The sequence below is a fragment of the Bos grunniens genome, chromosome 3 (genome assembly GCF_055505025.1).
Source record: "Bos grunniens cultivar Pamir isolate PY7600 chromosome 3, Bosgru_T2T1.0, whole genome shotgun sequence".
Lineage (NCBI taxonomy): Eukaryota > Metazoa > Chordata > Mammalia > Artiodactyla > Bovidae > Bos > Bos grunniens.
In genome coordinates, this window is record NC_141167.1 from 44,729,877 (window position 1) to 44,745,472 (window position 15,596).

General features: G+C 38.9%; 1 long non-coding RNA gene across 2 annotated transcripts in view; it reads left to right on the top strand.

Annotated features, from left to right (window-relative positions):
* The first annotated feature begins 4 nt into the window (after window positions 1-4).
* LOC147375584 (uncharacterized) overlaps window positions 5-15,596 on the top strand; it is a 34,973-nt gene continuing 19,381 nt past the window's right edge. The window contains exons 1-2 of one of the 2 annotated variants that reach the window (XR_015161570.1): window positions 5-210; window positions 407-458. This is a non-coding gene — a long non-coding RNA (uncharacterized LOC147375584). Of the gene's footprint in view, window positions 211-326; window positions 459-15,596 lie in introns of both variants that reach the window. The other variant, XR_015161571.1, reaches the window with a different exon arrangement.

Consider the following 15,596-nt stretch of genomic DNA (forward strand, 5'->3'; position numbering starts at 1 on the left):
CACGTGACGCACCGCCCTGGCCCAGCCGAAGGGGGCGTGGGCTGTGGACTCGCTCCAGGCTGCGGCTCAGGCGGGCCTGTCTGAGGAAAGCTGATCTTCTCCCTCCCAGGGGGGTGAGACGGTCTCCTTACCTCACCTGGCTTCTCTGAAGTTGCTTGTCTGTCTTGCGGTCGTTGGCGAGGCGGAGTCATGCTTCCACACTCAGAACTGGTGAGGCGGTTTATTCCCCTACAGGATGTTTGGAGCCCAGCATTTGGCTTAAAGGAATTTGAAATTTGCAAAGAAAAAAACGAACAAACACAAGCCTTTTCTGCCTGGTCCCGCAGGGTCTCAAGCATTTGGTTAGCAAGAGAAACAAACCTGGGGCGTAGCTTTCGCGCGACTGACTGCTTGGTTTTGGTTTTAGGAAGCTTCCTGGGTAAAAGGGACCACAATTCCATCCTCCCCAGTGCTGAAATGTAAGTTAACCCCCCTTCCCCCGGTTAATTGGGTAGTAAAATGGAGCTTAGTAGTTTTCCATCAGTATACTACTTGTGACAGGTGATGCAAAACTTGCCAAATTGCTTCCCTTAAAATCTGTCTCATCAGACGAGAATCCTGGCTTTATTTAAATCATGGATATACAGAAACTAAAGTTCCCAGCACTTGCTCAGAATCTCAGGTCCTGCTGGCAGATCTCAGACTTCTTACTGTAATAAACGTTCTATCGCCAGTTTGAAACTGTTTTGGTGGTGGGAGTCCCTTAGTTCAGACACTGAGAAATTACCTGAGTGAATTGAAGCCATGGAAGAATTAATTTGGAAATTAAACAACAATTTGAAAGGATGGACTATAGTAAAAACGAGTGGTAAGAGAAAATTTTGTAGGGAGAACACGATGGTGTGATCACTCAACCTAGAGCCAGATATCCTGGAATGTGAAGTTAAGTGGGCTTTAGAAAGCATCACTACAAACAAAGCTAGTGGAGGTGACGGAATTCCAGTTGAGCTATCTCAAATCCTGAAAGATGATGCTGTGAAAGTGCTGCACTCAATATGCCAGCAAATTTGGAAAACTTAGCAGTGGCCACAGGACTGGAAAAGGTCAGTTTTCATTCCAATCCCAAAGAAAGGCAATGACAAAGAATGCTCAAACTACTGCACAGTTGCACTCATCTCACATGCTAGTAAAGTAATGCTCAAAATTCTCCAAGCCAGGCTTCATCAATACATGAACTGTGAACTTCCAGATATTCAAGGTGCTTTTAGAAAAGGCAGAGGAACCAGAGATCAAATTGCCAACATCTGCTGAATCATGGAAAAAGCAAGAGAGTTCCAGAAAAACATCTATTTCTGCTTTATTGACTATGCCAAAGCCTTTGACTGTGTGGATCACAATAAACTGTGGAAAATTCTTCAAGAGATGGGAATACCAGACCACCTGACCTGCCTCTTGAGAAATCTATATGCAGGTCAGGAAGCAACAGTTAGAACTGGACATGGAACAACAGACTGGTTCCAAATAGGAAAAGGAGTACGTCAAGGCTGTGTATTGTCACCCTTCTTATTTAACTTATATGTAGAGTACATCATGAGAAATGCTGGACTGGAGGAAGCACAAGCTGGAATCAAGATTGCCAGGAGAAATATCAATAACCTCAGATATGCAGATGACTCCACCCTTATGGCAGAAAGTGAAGAGGAACTAAAGAGCCTCTTGATAAAAGTGAAAGTGGAGAGTGAAAAAGTTGGCTTAAAGCTCAACATTCAGAAAACAAAGATCATGGCATCTGGTCCCATCAATTCATGGGCAATAGATGGGGAAACAGTGGAAACAGTGTCAGATTTTATTTTGGGGGGCTCCAAAATCACTGCATATGGTGATTGCAGCCATGAAATTAAAAGACGCTTACTCCTTGGAAGGAAAGTTATGACCAACCTAGACAGCATATTAAAAAGCAGAGACATTACTTTGTCCACGAAGGTCTGTCTAGTCAAGGCTATGGTTTTTCCATTGGTCATGTATGAATGTGAGAGTTGGACTGTGAAGAAAGCTGAGCACCAAAGAATTGATGCTTTTGAACTGTGGTGTTGGAGAAGACTCTTAGAGCCCCTTGGACTGCAAGGAGATCCAACCAGTGCATTCTAAAGGAGATCATTCCTAGGTGTTCATTGAGAAGGACTGAAGCTAAAGCTGAAACTCCAGTACTTTGGCCACCTCATGCGAAGAGTTGACTCATTGGAAAAGACTGATTCTGGGAGGGATTGGGGGCAGGAAGAGAAGGGGACGACAGAGGATGAGATGGTTGGATGGCATCACCGACTTGGACATGAATTTGAGTAAACTCCGTGAGTTGGTGATGGACAGGGAGGCCTGGCGTGCTGAGATTCATGGGGTCACAAGAGTCGGACAGGACTGAGCAACTGAAATGAACTGAACTGAGTATAATGATGTACAGAGTTTACTTACCTATTGCATTATTTTGTTACCTATTACATTATTTCGTTGGAGATACATATCTTTCCGAACAGATCAATGGATTGGAATTTTCAAAAAGCTCTCAGTGGATAGGAATAATCAACTCAGTTTTGTATTTGTGTTAAGGAAAAGAAGTACAGTGATAGATATTACAAAATAGTGTTAACCATTTCTTAAATCTGGCTTTATGACACGTTGTTCTAGGGTTTTCTTTTTTCTTTTGTTTCCTGTTTCCCTTCAGAATGAAAGAAGATGAGAATGTGGAAGTCAGAATTTATTTTGCATATTTTGTCTGGCTTCCTAGTTCAACATCATCTCATATACAGCTTTCGGTATAAGTAGCCACAGCCTAATATTACCTGTTTTTATGTAATATTACCTGACAGGGGATACCATTAATGGCACAAAATTAATTTCAAATTATAAAGCTTCATCTGAAACGTTATAAAAGGTAGCAATAAAAGTGGGCTTCCCTGGTGGCTCAGTGGTAAAGAATCCACCTTCCAGTGCAGGAGACTTCTTTACTCCCTGGGTGAGGAAGATCCCCTGGAGAAGGAAATGGCAACACACTCCAATATTGTTGCCTGGGAAATCCCATGGACAGAGGAGCCTGGTGGTCTACAGTCTATGGGGATGCAAAAGAGCCAGACTCGACTTAACTAAACAACAGCAGTAGCAACAATGAAAACAATAAAAGTAGATCTAAATTTTTTGTAATAAAATGGTTGGAGGAGTTCTGAAAAGGTGTATAATAAGATGTAGGTGTCACATCTTGAGAAGCCCTGTGAGACTCTTATTTAGTTGAAACTCATATTGTTTGTGGGCTCACTCTGCATCACCCACTGTCCTCTGACCATTTCTTTAGATAAGAAAATATCTAAAAGTCAAGGTTTTGTCAAACATGGGTGGTTTGGCTTTTGTTAAGGTGACTTTACATATCTTTGCTCTTAGCAATTTTTTATTGATTTCATAGTTTGATTCTTAGAAGTAATTTTTTATTTCTCTCATTACCAAAGTTTTAAGGGTCACTTTATCATCTTTTCCTCATTCTTTGACATCAGAATGGCTCACGTGGGTTATAAACCACCTGTATTTGGATTACTTGGGATATCTGTTAAAATGCAGATTCCTTAGATTCCCCAAACAGTTTTGGGGGAGTGTTTGTGTGTGATTGGGCATGGCAGGATAGTACAAGGTGCATTCTTAAGGATGGAGGAGTCTGAGTTCTCTGAAGATTTCATGGAGCTGATCTGCTAGAATGCCCATAGACTTCCTACCTGTGGACTTATATGTGTAAGAAATAGGTCTCTGTTAATTTACTTTTGTGGCTGACCTAATCATAATTGACAATGAATATCACAAAGTAAAATGGAATGAATGCATCACCTCTTAAATATAAAGAGGCATAAAATATGATGAAACAAATTTTTCCACCTTGACAGAGATTATCTGTCTTAGTAAGTTTTCTCCACTTGCCTTGAAGTTTAATTTTTTAAATTAAAAAATTGAATTTAGACTGTAGTTTGTTCATTGCTCTATCTTTAGCTGATGCTGAACAGTACATAGTAGTAACTTAATAAATAGTTGGTGAACAGATGAGTTTTTTTTATCACTAAAGGAAAGTTTATCTATAGGTGGTATAAGTAAATTATCTTTCCTAGGAAATGTTTTATGAAATCTTTCTGCATATTTGTCAGTTATCCTTGAAATTTAGTCATTCCACCATGCTATGTTTAGAGTTTGAGTTCATGAGTATTGACTAATATTTAGTATGATCTGAGGAAATTTCCAGTTCTCTTATATTGCTCCAGTTTGTTTTCCTCCCTGCTTCTGAAACTAGTATTATTGATTATTTTATTTCCTGGCACTATCTTCTTTTTATTAAGTCCATCCTCCTATAATTTTCATTTTATTATTATTTTCCCTTTAAGTTCTGAGAGAATTCTTCCAACTGAGCTTTAAATTCATTGGTCCAATTTCCTTTACTCTATGTTTTATGTGCTTTGCTTAGTTGCTCAGTCGTGTCCAACTCTTTGCCACCCCATGGACTGTGTAGCCTGCTAGGCTCCTCTGTCCATGGAGATTCTCCAGGCAAGAATACCGGAGTGGGTTGCCATGCCCTCCTCCAGGGGATCTTCCCAATCCAGGGATTGAACCCAAGTCTCCCACATTACAGATGGATTCTTTACCCTCTGAGTTACATAGTAACTCACTCTAAAATGCTCCAAAAGGATATTCTTCTTTGAACTGCTGGTGTTTTAATTGTGTGCATTAATTTTCTTTATGTATTCTTATAAAAGATTTTTTTGAAAATTTACCATCAGTAACTGAGATGAGTCTCAATGAAGGCTGGATCAGTCAGTTCAGATCAGTCAGTCAGTTGTGTCTGACTCTTTGCGATCCCATGGACTGGGGTCACACCAGGCTTCCCTGTCCATCACTAACTCCTGGGGCTTGCTCAAACTCATGTTGCATAGAGGCAGTGATGCCATCCAACCATCTCATCCTCCATCGTCCTCTTCTCCTGCTTTCTGTCTTTCCCAGCATCAGAGTATTTTCCAATTAGTCAGTTCTTCACATCAAGTAGCCAAAGTTTTGGAGTTTCAGTTTTAGCATCAGTCCTTCCAATGAATATTCAGGACTGATTTCCCTTATGATTGAGTGGTTTGATCTCCTTGCTGTCCAAGGGACTCTCAAGAGTCTTCTCCAACACCACAGTTCAAAAGCATCAGTTCTTCAGTGCTTAGCTTTCTTTATGGTCCAACTCTCACATCCATGCATAACTACTGGAAAAACTATAGCTTTGACTAGATGAATATTTGTTGGTAAAGTAATGTCTCTGCTTTTTAGTATTCTGTCTAGGTTTGTCATAGCTTTTCTTCCAAGGAGCAAGTAACTTTTAATTTCATGGCTGCAGTAAACCATCTGCAGTGGTTTTGAAGCCCCCCGAAATAAAGTCTGTCACTGTTTCCATTATTTTGCCATCTATTTGCCATGAAGTGATGGGACCAGATGCCATGATCTTAGATTTTTGAATCTTGAGTTTTAAGCTGGCTTTTTCACTCTCCTCTTTCACCTTCATCAAGGGGCTCTTTAGTTCCTCTTTGCTTTCTGCTATAAGAGTGGTGTCACCTGCATATCTGAGGTTATTGATACTTCTCTGTGAAATCTTGATTCCAGCTTGTGCTTCATCCAGTCTGGCATTTCTCTTGATGTACTCTGCATATAAGTTAAATAAGTAAGGTGACAATATACAGCCTTGATGTACTCCTTTCCCAATTTGGAACCAGTCCCTTGTTCCATGTCTGGTTCTAACTGCTGCTTCTTGACCTGCATACAGATTTCTCAGGAGACAGGTAAGGTGATCTGGTATTCCCATCTCTTGAAGAATTTTCCACAGTTTGTTGTGATTCAAAAAATCAGAGGCTTTAGCATAGTCAATGAAGCTGAAGTAGATGTCTTTCTGGAATTCTTTTGCTTTTTCTATGATCCAGTGGATGTTGGCAATTTGATTCCTGGTTCCTCTCCCTTTCCTAAATCCAGCTTGTATATCTGGAAGTTCTCTGTTCATTCACTGTTGAAGCCTGGCTTGGAGAATTTTGAGCATTACTTTGCTAGCATGTGAGATGATGCAATTGTGTGATAGTTTTAACATCCTTTGGCCCTGCCTTTCTTTTGGATTGGAATAAAAACTGACCTTTTTCAGTACTGTGGTCACTGCTGAGTTTTCAAAATTAGCTGGCATATTGAGTGCAGCACTCAGTATCATCTTTTAGGATTTAAACTAGCTCAGCTGGAATTCCTTCACCCCCACTAGCTTTGTTCTTAGTGATGCTTCCTAAGGCCCATTGACTTCACACTCCAGGATGTCTGGCTCTAGTTGAGTGATCACACCATTGTGGTTATCTGGCTCATGATGATCTTTTTGTATAGTTCTTCTGTGTATTCTTGCCACCTCTTCTTAATAGGTCTCTCACATTGCAGATCTCCCACATTACAAGCATATTCTTTACCAGCTGAGCTACCAGGGAAGCCCAGGATTACTGGAGTGGTTAGCCTATCCCTTCTCCATCACATCTTCCCAACCCAGGAATCGAATTGGGGTCTCTGGCATTGCAGGTGGATTCTTTTCCAGCTGAGCTAACAAGGAAGCCCCAAAGGCTGGGTACATCCATGGAAATATTTTAAAATACCTACCTTTTACTTTCAACCATCCATGTCCAAATTCCTGTATCCTCAGGTATGCAGACAGATGCTATAGTTTAGGGTTGGAAGTATAGTTGACATTCATTGTTTTGTTTGGCAACTCACTCTTATTTCTTTTGAGAGTAGCATACTTCCTTATTTGGAATACTAATTCTCCCACTGTGGCTTATATTCTGAATGGACCTTTCCATCTTCCCCATGTCCAACTCAGTCGTAGCAATTTGCTTCCCTGACTCAATGAGGTAGTCACATGACCAAGCTAAGTTAAGCAGAGTCCTCTGAGATTTTTTTCAAACTGGGTCAAGATAGAAGAGGCTTCCCTTTCTGGTGACTGAGAAGATATGAGCTAGGAGCCAGTGGTGGCTATAATTACAACTGAATGGAGTCTTCTGGTCTGTTAAAATGCACTGATTCAAAAAAGGAAAAGGAGATCTAGCAAGTGCTAGTTTTAGTCTTTCTGAGGCTAACTTATATTCCTATAATTTGATTACACGATTCATAATTTTTTTTAGTTTGTTTAGATCTTTGTCATGTAAGTGTTGTCAAACCATACTTGAATCCACTCACCGGGGTTCAGTAAAGGCAATCTACTGACACTGGGTTGTGCTGAAGGAAAGTGCAGTGTTTATTACAGGTGCCAAACAAGGAATGTGGTAGCTAATGTTCAAAAACCCCTAACTCTCCAACAGGTTTCAGAGAAACAATTTTAAAGGCCAGGTAAGGGAGAGGAGCTGCATGGTAGGTGATCAGCTTGTGTACCATTCTCTAATTGGTTGATGGTGATGGTTTGTTTTTTAATGTTTTGTCTTTTGTGGGGAGTTTTACTTCCTGAGACCTCTACTCTCCTGTCTAGTATACAGTAGATGAAGTCCCTAACTCATTTCTCCAAAGCCTCTAGTAAAGCTGATGATTTCAAATGCACTATCCAAGTCTACTGAGTTTTGGAAGAGAAGTAGAAAGATAGGGTCTTATAGTTAGGCTGCTGTATTCTATATTTTTCTGTGTTGTACTTGTGTTTAATAGAATAATTTACAGGAAATAAACATTTGAGATCGAAAGGACTGTGAAAAATTCAATTATGTGATATTTTTCCCTATGCAAAATTGTATTAGCCAGCTTCCAAGAGAGCCCCTGATGAGTCATGCTTCCTGGTATTTATGTCCTTGGGTCATCCCATCACAAACCAAGTATGGCTAACCTCTGTAACCAGTAACCTCTGTAACCATTGTACAAGTGACAGTGTGATTCTTGACACTAGATCAGAAAAGAAATTCCTGCTCAAATCTTGCCATTTCTTGAGTCTTTCACTTTGGGAGAAGTTAGCTGTCATATCCTGAAGCCACTCAGGAAATCATTTGGAGAAGTTCCTGTGGACGGGAGCTGAAGCCCTCTATTTAATAACCAGCACTGAATGAGTGAGCCACCGTAGGAACCTCCAGCCCCAGTTAGGCTTTGGATGGCTAGCCTTGGGGAGCATTTTGACTGCAGTCTTAATGACGGTCCCTGAGTCAGAGCTACTAAGTCATATCTGAACTCCTGACCTATAGAAACTATACATTTAAAACATTAAATGTACATTGTCCTAAGCTATTAAGTTTTGGGAGAATTGTTACATAGCAATACATGATTAATTCAAGGATCCTCATTTTTCTTAAGAAATCAACTGGATAAAGGGTAGTAGAATTTATTCTGATGGAAAAGATTAGGGGAAGAACAAATATGAGCAAAGCTTTCCTCATTGGACTTTTTAATTATGAGATGCCAAGTAGAAATTTAAATGCAGAAGTCAAATATGAAGGTGGACATAAGATTCTTAAGTTTCATAGAGAAAATAATGAAATTTGAAAGGAATCTGTATATAGATTAAAATTATAGGAAGAGATGTGGACAAAGAGAATGGAGCTCATCACTGAGTCACAAGGAAGAAGAGTTAGCAAAGAAGTCTGAGAAGAGACAGTCATTGAGATAGGAAAAGAAACTAGCCTGTGTGTTAAGGAAGCTGAGAGGATAAACTCTCTCTAGATGGGAGTGGGCCATCGTTTATAATGCCCTGAGAGATTGAGCAGGATTATTATAGTAGAGACATATCTGTGGAAGTTGGTGACATGGAGATCAGCAACATCTTCATAAGAGTAGTGGGGAAAGAATGAAGCACAGTTGGAGTGACTTGACAAGAGAATGGGAATAAGGAGGTTAAGACAGACATCACTAACAGGTTCATGAAGTTCTGCAGTGAAGAAGAGGTGAGAAATATGAAGATAGTTGGAAGAGGGGAGCTTATTTCTATTTGATGTGTTTATAATTAAAGTTATAGGATATGAGACTACATTTGTAAGCTAATGGGAATAATTAACTTCAAGAAAATAATTGGTGATGCAGGAAAGGGGATAATTGTAAGAGCAAACCCCATAAAAGACTTAGAGGGAATGGAATTGTTGCAGGAAGGGAGACCCCTTCCAGGCCCCAGAGTGGCTCATCTGTCTCTTGGAAGTGGATTGTCTGAGGAGACGTGCTGAAACTCACAAAGCAAGAGACTTTATTGGGAAGGGACAGGCAGGTGGAGAGCAGCAGGGTAAGGGAACCCAGGAGGACTGCTCCACCACATGGCTCACAGTCTTGGTTTTATGGGATTAGTTTCTGTGCTGTCTGTGGCCAGTCATTCTGATTCAGGGTTCTTCCTGGTGGTGCGTGCATTACTCTGCCAAGATGGATTCCAGTGAGGAGGATTCTGGGAGGTTGGTAGGATATATGGCGTCTCCTTTTGACCTTTCCCAAATTCTTCCAGTTGGTAATAGTTTATTAGTTCCATATTCTTTACCAGGACCTCCTATGGTAAAATTACTCATGCAAATAATTATTATGCTATCTGGCCAGGATGGGTGGTTTCAGTTAGTGTTTCCCCAACAGAATAGAAGTAGAGATGCTGGACTTTGATGGGAACAGAAATACTTCCTCTGTTTATTAAGAAGGCAATTGTGGGCCCTTTCCTTAGTAATACAAAGACTATGGGAAGTGAAAACATGTCAGAAAAGCTGTCTTGCCATCTCAACTCCTAGTCTATATAATTAATTGAAGGAATTAATCTCTGATACAAAATTTTGATTGATTATTCATTAAAGGAATATATATTGAACTCCAACAAAGTAGAAGTTACTTAGGAAAAATGATAGAATATCTTTCTCTAGGAGATTAAAACCTACTTTGGAAGTGATCACTCACATAAGTAATTCAGATGCAAGAATTTAATGGTTATAATGGAGATGTGTTCAAAGTGCATTGAAGCATAAGAGAAAGAAGGACCCAAGACTAAGGGGGAAGGCTGCTTAGCTGAGACTTAATGGAAACTATAAGGAAAAGTAGGAATTTGCAGTTGAGCTGGTTAACAATAGCCATAATAATAAAAATAGCAATGATGATTCGGAGATACCTCATTCATACATATATGGGAGAACACAATAAAAAGGTGGTGATGAATCCTTTTCTACTTTTCTTCCTGTGTTTTATATGAATGCCTTCACACACTTGCATATTAGCTCTTTAGTGGGCTATCCTTGGAGTTCTTTGTTTAGCTGCATGTAAGTATAGGGCAACCCACTCCTGTGTTCATGCCTGGACAGTTCCATGGACAGAGGAGCTTGGTCAGACACGACTCTTTGCACATACACACACAGTGTATTGATTTAGACTGGATTGCTTGTAAACAACAATAGATTTAGAATCCTTTAGAGATAGGAAGTTGAACATTTCCTTAAAAACTAACACCAAGATCAAATAGTTTTAAAGTGGAAATTCTGCATTTTAGAATTTAAGTTAATTTCTGTAAAACTGTATATTGTGTGTGTGAATACACAGGTGTGTATATATATTGAAATTCAAATTAAAAAACATGAATGTATATAGGGTATACTAGCTAATCAGAATTTTCTGTTTAATCAGAATACTATTGGTTTTAATATTGTTGAACATCTTTCTAAAATAAATCACTTTCCTTTGATGTCTTATTAATGCTTAAAAATGTGTATTAAAATTATAGGAAATTCTAATGCAAGATTGTGTGTGTGTGTGTGTGTGTGTGTGTGTGTGGTGTATGATAATAGGTAATACAGTTTTATAACTTATATTCTGCTATTAATGTAGAACTTTAGTTTTTTCCTTACAGCCAGTCACATAAAGTACTTTTCTCTTATGTCTTCCTTTATTCTATCTGCTTTTTTCGCTTCATCCTTTGTCTCTTCTTGTGGAGAGGTAATAATAAGGAAGGAGGAAATTCTGGTCTTCATATCATATGTCATTTTATAGACTTGTATTTTTCTTTGAACTTTACTGCTAATTCTTTGTTCTCTTTTAACTCTGCTTAGTCAGTACTTTTACTATCCTCCAGGGAGTAATAATAATAAATGAATTTTAGTGAGTATATGTGGAAAATGCTAATATAATATATAACCATCACATGTCTGGATTCCCCTTTGTTTAATATATTTTTTGTGTTTTTCAGTGAAAATTGATTCATTAATAATCAATTGGTCTTTAGCTGTACAACTATACTAGTTTAAGATATGAATGTAATGATGTATATATGTATGTATGCATTTCCAAATCAGAAAAAAAAATCCTTTGGTGGACTGCTTCATAACTATATTACATACATGGGAAATCTGGTAAACTCAGGGTATGACAAAAACATTGGTAGAAAGGAATTTATAAAGGAGGGGCAGTTTGTGATGTTTTTGGTCAGAAAAGACTGCATGAAGACTGTAAATGACTTCTTTGCAGGAAATTCATAGAACAAGGAACATTTTCTCCTACTATAGTAGACATTTATTGATTGATTATACAATATCCCTTTCCCCTAGCCACCTTCCTTATGTGTGTGCTTAGCTGCTCAGTTGTGTCTGACTCTTTGCGATCCTGTGGTCTATAACCTGCTGGGCTCCCCTGTCCATGGGGATTCTCCAGGCAAGAATACTAGAGTGGGTTGCCATGTGCTCCTCCAGAGGATCTTCCCAACCCAGGGAGTAAATCCAGTCTCCTGCATTGCAAGCAGATTCTTTACCTTCTGAGCCACCAGAGAAGCCTCTAGATTTTACTTAGGACATCCACCCTTTTGGTGTATGGCCCATAAGTACAGGGAGATGTACTACTGCCAACTAAGGGGGTAGCCCTGAATTGTCTTAAATGGAAAAGACCCTGATGCTGGGAAAGATTGAGGGCAGGAGGAAAAGGTGGTGACAGAGGATGAGATGGTTGGATGGCATCACTGACTCAATGGACATGAGTTTGAGCAAACTGTGGGAGACAGTGAAGGACAGGGAAGCCTGGTGTGTGCGGTCCATGGGATTATAAAGAGTCGGACATGACTGAGCGACTGAACAACAGCAACAACAAAATCTCCAATAATATACATATGCATATAATAATATGTATGTGGACTGCATAGAAAAGTCACAAAACTTGACTTTGGAAGGTCTTGTGTGGGTTGTAACACCTGAGCTAATCTTGACAAATCAGTTGAAGTTATCCAGGTGAAGAAACGGAAAGAGGAAGTCTCTTGAGAAGGAGTAACTTATACAGAATCATGGAGGTTTGTTAGTATGGACTGTTTGTGTTAGTTGCTCACTCACGTCTGACTCTTTGCAACCCCATGGACTGCAGCCCACCAGGTTCCTCTGTCCGTGGAATTCTCCAGGCATAATTGCCATGCCCTTTTCCAGGGATCTTCCAGACACAGGGATCGGACCCCAGTCTCTCCCACATTCCAGGCAGATTCTTTACTGTTTGAGCCACCAGGGAATAGTTTTTATCTGACTAGGGTATAGAGTGCAAGGAATTGAAGAGTGAGATGAAGCTGGAGAGGTAAGCAATCCTCATGATGGGTTAGGATCATGAGGATGCTTATAGACTGTGTGAGGATTTCATATTATACTACTCCCCAGTCTATTCTTCATTAACCTTACTTCTGACTTTCAAATTCATTTTCCTATAGACAGTCACATTGCAGTTGGAATCTTTACATTTAGATTCTTCCTATAGATGATCTTCCTGTAGTCTTCCTACAGATGATCCTTCATGCACCCACTTAATTTTCCACTATATAGTTTTTAATCTCACCTCATAATAATGTAATTATCTTATGTATTGTATATATACACATTTAAAACTCAGTGTTATAATTCTTGCTTTCAAATATCAAACATATTTTAAAGAACTACAGAGAATAGAAATAGTCTATTATATTTGCTCTTATATTTACCATTTCTCTTGCTCTTTCTTCATTCTCAGTGCTGCAGGCATCTTCTGGGTGTTTCTCTTCTGTCTGAAGAGGTTCCTTTAACAATTCTTTTGGAACAAATCTACTTGCAAGAAATTTTCGTAGTTTAGTTATCTTCATCTGAGACTATGTATATTTTACTTTCATTCCTAAAAGATATCTTCTCTGTATATGGAATTCTGGTTTAAAAAATATTTTCTTTTAGCATTTTTAAAATGTTCCATTTCCTTCTGGCCTCCATGAGACAGCTGTTAATTGAATAAGTGTTTCCCTATAAATAATGCATTATTTCTCTCTGGCTGCTTTCATGGTATTTTCTTTGTCTATAGTTTTCATCAGTTCAGTTATGGTGAATGTGGGCAAAGCTTTGTTTGGGTTTATTGAACTTGCAGATTTGTACATTTTTCTCTACATTTGTGTAGTTTTAAACCATTATTTCTTCAAATATATATATATGTATAGATCAAATTGCCAACATCCTTTGGATCATTGAAAAAGCAAGAGAGTTCCAGAAAAATACCTATGTCTGCTTTATTGACTATGCCAAAAACTTTGACTGTGTGGATTACAATAAACTGGAAAATTCTGAAAGAGATGTGAATACAAGGTGACCTGACCTGCTTCTTGAGAAACCTGTATGCAGGTCATGAAGCAACAGTTAGAACCGGACATGGAACGACAGACTGGTTCCAAATAGGAAAAGGAGTACGTCAAGGCTGTATATTGTCACTCTGCTTATTTAACTTATGCAGAGTACATCATAAGAAATGCTGGACTGGATGAACACAAGCTGGAATCAAGATTGCCTGGAGAATATCAATAACCTCAGATATGCAGATGACACCACCCTTATGGCAGGAAGTGAAAAGGAACTAAAGAGCCTCTTGATGAAAGTGAAAGAGGAGAGTGAAAAAGTTGGCTTAAAGCTCAACATTCAGAAAATGAAGCTCATGGCTTTAAGGCCCATCACTTCATGGGAAATAGATGAGGAAACAGTGGAAACAGTGACAGACATTATTTTTTTCGGCTCCAAAACCACTGCAGATGGTTTACTGCAGCCATGAAATTAAAAGACGGCTGTTCCTTGGAAGAAAAGCTATGACTAACCTAGACAGCATATTAAAAAGCAGAGACATTACCTTGCCAACAAAGGTCCATCTAGTCAAAGCTATGGTTTTCCAATAGTCATGTATGGATGTGAGAGTTGAACTATAAAGAAAGCTGAGTGCTGAAAATTGATGCTTTTGAATTGTGGTGTTGGAGAAGACTCTTGAGTCCCTTGGACTTAAGGAGATCCAACCAGTCCATCCTAAAGGAAATCAGTCCCAAATATTCATCTGAAGGACTGATGCTGAAGCTGACGCTCCAAAACTTTGGCCACCTGACTCATTGGAAAAGACCCTGATGCTGAGAAAGATTGAGGGCAGGAGGATATGGGGACAACAGAGGATGAGATAGTTGGATGGGATCACCGACTCAATGGGCATGAGTTTGAGCAAGCTCCGGGAGGTGATGATGGACAGGGATGCCTGGTGTGCCGCAGTCCATGGTATCCCAAAAAGTCGAACATGACTAAAGAACTGAACTGAACTGATGGTAACTCTGAAGTGGTCTTAGTCTAGAGGAAAGCAACCTGGATAAGCTCCTTAGGGCATTGTTATATTGTAGTGCAGCACAAATACTGATTTGTATAAGAATGATTGTAGACCATCAAGAAAATGATAAATTTTATATTATATACCTTCTATAAGAAGGACTGGAAGTATATATTTTAGAAGGATTCTATCAGATTCTCTAAAATAGTGTCAATTTGATGCTATTGTGGGTAAGCTTTAGGTATGTGGAAAATTGTTTTATATTGCACACCATATTCCTGAGCAGTGCCAGTTAAATGAGGTATGACTATTTAAAACAAGGTTTACTGAATGCAGTAGCTTTGGATATTTAGGTATGAAGTGAACCTCAACATTTCTTAGTTCAGTTTCCTTCATCTTACTGAAAGTATAGAATATTCTGTAACCCATGAAGTGGATTATGTTAAAAGAAAGTGATCCAGAAAATAGACTTCTGTTTTCAAAATGGTATGCATAATCATCCACTCGTTGTGGCCTTTTCATATAGGTATGCATATATAATAGTATATTCATGTACTTTATTCTGTGCTGCTCTCAAGGAATAGAGAATGGAGCTAGTAGGTGAAGTGTTAGTTCTTAAAGAAAACAAGCATTTTATCTGTGAAGACATAGCAACCCCCACAAAGTCTTATGCTGTTATAAATTCATACTCTCCATCCTAAATTGTCTCTCAACACTGATTGGGAAGAAGAAAAAACTTTTATATTTCTCCAGTCATCTCACTGTCCTCATCTTACAAAATATTTAAATTAACCTCTCATTTTTATTCACTGTCTTGTTTTTATACTTTAAGTGTTTTCAGAATTTCCCTTCCTTCTTACTTCATGTATCTCTAAATAATAACATCTACTTTCATACAATTAAAAATGTTCAGAAGGCATTTTAATGAATTCAGTTAAACAAGTGGACATTGGAATCAGAGCTACTTTTGTTTAGATGCTTGTTCTGTTGTTTACTAGCTGGGAAACTAAGGAAAGCTGCTCAAATTCTCTAAAATTTCATTTTACTTCTATGTAAAACAGGTATGAAAG